Source organism: Marmota marmota, unplaced genomic scaffold, assembly GCF_001458135.2.
Source record: "Marmota marmota marmota unplaced genomic scaffold, marMar, whole genome shotgun sequence".
Taxonomy (NCBI): domain Eukaryota; kingdom Metazoa; phylum Chordata; class Mammalia; order Rodentia; family Sciuridae; genus Marmota; species Marmota marmota.
The window spans coordinates 2953874-2957290 of NW_025999869.1; the positions used below are offsets into that span (position 1 = coordinate 2953874).

A 3417-nucleotide genomic window follows, 5' to 3' on the forward strand; every position below is an offset into this window, starting at 1 on the left:
GCACACACGGGAGCTGCCCACCTCTGCCTTTTTCTGACAGCCATCCTCAGGCCCTGCAGCAGCTCCTGCCTCAGTTGAGGTGGCAAAGCCAAGTCCACCCCCATCCCTGTGGCCCTTCCCTGTGGCTTGCCCCTGTGACCCCTCCCTGTGGCCCGTCCCTGCTTGCCTGCTCTCCCACTCCTCTCCCCTTGCTCGGGCCACACGGCCTCCAGGATGGGCCAGGTGAAGTCTAGCTCTGAGGCTTTGTGCTGGCCGTCCCTCTGCCAGCCATGCTGTTCCCCCCGCCTGGCCTGGCCTGCCTTCAGCTATCTTGGCCCTGAGATTTAAAGGGCGCCCAGGTGCCAGGCCATACTGTGCTCTTTCCCCAACTGCTGAGCTGCTGAGGGTCGGCTGGCACCCACCTGCCTTCTGCCCTGCCCTCCTACTCACCAGCTGGAGGACGCCCTCACCACTCAAGGCCATCTTTCTCGGCAGGGGGGGTCAATTGTTGAGAATGTTTTATTTGGAAAATTTGCAAAAGTTGCAATAGCTTACTAGGCACTGCTCCTTTTTTTCTTTTTAATATTTTTTAAGTTGTTGATAGACCTTTATTTATTTATTTATTTATATGTGGTGCTGAGAATCGAACCCAGTGCCTCACACATGCCAGGCAAGTGCTCTACCACTGAGCCCCAGCCCAGCCCACCCTACCACCTCTCGGTTTTTGCCCGGACTGGGGTTCTCAGGCAGAAGCTGTGTGCCTCCCAGGGATGTGTCTGAGGCACTTGGAGTGTTAGAACTGGGGGTGCTGCTGGCCTCCAGTGGGTAGAGGCTGGGGATGTTGCTAATTATGGAGATTGCTCAGAAAACTTGAAGTGGAACCACCGTTTGACCCAGCTGTCCCAAATAACTTAAAATCGGCACACTACAGTGACGCAGCCACATCAATGTTTATAGCAACTCAATTCACAATAGCTGAACCATAGAACCAACCTAGATACCCTTCAACAGATGAATGGATAAAGAAAATGTGGTGTATATACACAACGGAATACTACTCAGCCTTAAAGAAGAATGGAATTATGGCCTTTGCTGGTAAATGGATGGAGCTGGAGAGTATCATGCTAAGTGAAATAAACCAATCCCCCAAACCCGAAGGCTGAATGTTTTCTCTGACATGCAGATGCTAATTCACAATAAGGAGGGGGGTGGCTAGGGAAGAGTAGAGGTACGTTGGGTTAGGCAGAGGGGAGGAGGTGGGGGGAAGGAAGGACAGTATAATGAAGGGGACAATTATCACCCATGTGCATATGTGACTACACGACCCGTGTGAATCTAGATCATGTACAACCCGAAGAGTGAGAAGTTGTGCTCCATTTATGTATCAGGTGACAAAGTGCGTTCTACTGTAATTTATGACCAATTAGAACAAATTAAAAAATAATTAATAAAAACTAGTGACATTAATCAAATATTGATCTGGTCCGTTGTCAGTGGTGACAGATTGGGAGCCCTGCCCTAAATGGGCCAGCGGTTCCTGTGTTGACCCTGTTCTTTCCTGTACATGGACTCCTGCATGGCTCTTCGAGCGCCATCTGTGGGCCCCGTGGCTCTTCAGTGGAACCCCTGAGCAGCCATCCCAGCTGGTGATGCAGTCCCGATGCCGGGTGGCCTGCGTGGGCGCTGGGTTGCCCCTCAGCAGCCTTCATCTTGCCCCCAGGGCCCTGCCCAGGATAGAGCTGCTCCTCAGCGCTGCTTTCTTTTCTCTGTGAACAGTTAGCTGTGTCCTCTGCCCCTTCCTGTGGCATGACCTTGACACCTCTGCAGGGCACAGCTGCCTGGTTGGTGGCACAGCTTCCTGGTTGGTGGCACAGCCTTGGGGACGTTGGTCAGGTTGCTTCCCCGAGACCAGACTGAGGTGCTGCAGACAAATAAAAAAAGATTTTCTGATAAACATACCGACTGCCATCCCGCATCCCGGAGGTCAGAGGCTGGCTTTGCCTGTGGTCGGTGGCCTCGGGACAGACCTGGGTCTTCTTTCCCTTCAGCAGGAGGAGCTTCTCCCGGGCGCCCCCCTCCTCCGGCTCCTCCTTCCTTCCTCTCCCTGCTTTCATTCTCTGTCACCTGGCTGCATCTGCGGGTCCTGTGTGACGCCCTGTGCTCTGATCCACTCAGGTGGCCAAGCTCTGTGCCCCTCGGCGCTCAGGCTGCTCCAGCTGGCCCTGGTGTCTCCACTGCACCCCTGGCCTTCTCTGGCCACCTCCTTAGGTTCTGCCCATACTGAAGCTCGTGGCATCCCTGTGTGGCCTCGGGACTGTCTACTTCCCAGAGTGCCCTGCTTGCCGCAGTCTGGCTGGGCACAAATGCCGCCACACAGCTTGTAGATTCAAACAGCAACTCTATTCCCGAACTCACACCAGCCGTCTACAATCACGTTCTGGGGAAATCCACGTTCTCTGCCCAAATCCACCTCCACTGGGCTTCTATCTCCAAAATATACTGTCTGAATCCCGTGAGAACTCAAGGGGAACTCAGGCAGCAGGATACGCCCTATTCCCAGCAGGAATAATCTTAAACCTTAAACCTGGAACCTAAACCGGAACGCCCTAATCCGCCTTGGTCCTTGAACAAGGTCACCTACATTCAATGTCACTGCAACATGGGGTACGCTGGCAAGGAAATTGTCATACCTACTTGGCTAATGGCTCCCAGCATCTCCCTCCTTCTGATTAATTAAACAACAAGCAATGTGGCTTAAGGACCCTGCCTGGTAGGTTGTCCAATTCAACATATGGTTCTTACCCGTCATTGGAAAACTGACCTTTAGGCGTCAGCCTCCTGTCTTAGGTTGATACCACTGCAATTGGATCATACCCGTCACTGACTACCGGTCCAGCATACGCCATTGGCCCCCAAATTTTAGACCATCACTAGCAGAAGGGAGGAGGATACAGAAATGCCACGACACCAAGCCAATTGACGGTTCCTTGGGAAAAATTGCATCACTGGTGACACCATCAGCAAAGATATGCCAGCATTACCACAATTCGCTGCACCAAACAATAGTTACATAATCCAGGCAAGTTCTGCAAGCAGTTCAAAGCGGAGGAATCTATCAATATGTCCATTTCCTCCCAAAATCCGTTTCCTCCCAAAGTAAGTTGACTCCTTGATTGAGCATTACTTGTTGAGTTATATTCATTGATGCATCAGTTTATACAGCTTACCGTGATAGCTATCATAGAAGCTGTAGTTTGGTTTTATCTTTGTCTTCACCGGCACTGGGATGAAGATAGGAATTCTGGCAATGATGCTAAAGAGACATTATCCTGAAAAGAATTATTAAATATAATGAAAGGAAAGGTAGAAAGTAAACAAACAGATCTGTTAACCTACTTTAAAAACAATCCTTAACAGCTGTTTACCTAATTTAAATTA

General features: G+C 50.9%; 1 long non-coding RNA gene across 2 annotated transcripts in view; it reads right to left on the reverse strand.

Moving 5' to 3' along the window:
• Nucleotides 1-1128: 1128 nt before the first annotated feature.
• LOC125620400 overlaps nucleotides 1129-3417 on the reverse strand; it is a 9410-nt gene continuing 7121 nt past the window's right edge. Inside the window, exons 2-3 of one of the 2 annotated variants that reach the window (XR_007352034.1) lie at nucleotides 2104-2208; nucleotides 1129-1900 (exon numbers count right to left, since the gene is read on the reverse strand). This is a non-coding gene — a long non-coding RNA (uncharacterized LOC125620400). Of the gene's footprint in view, nucleotides 2209-3417 lie in introns of both variants that reach the window. The other variant, XR_007352035.1, reaches the window with a different exon arrangement.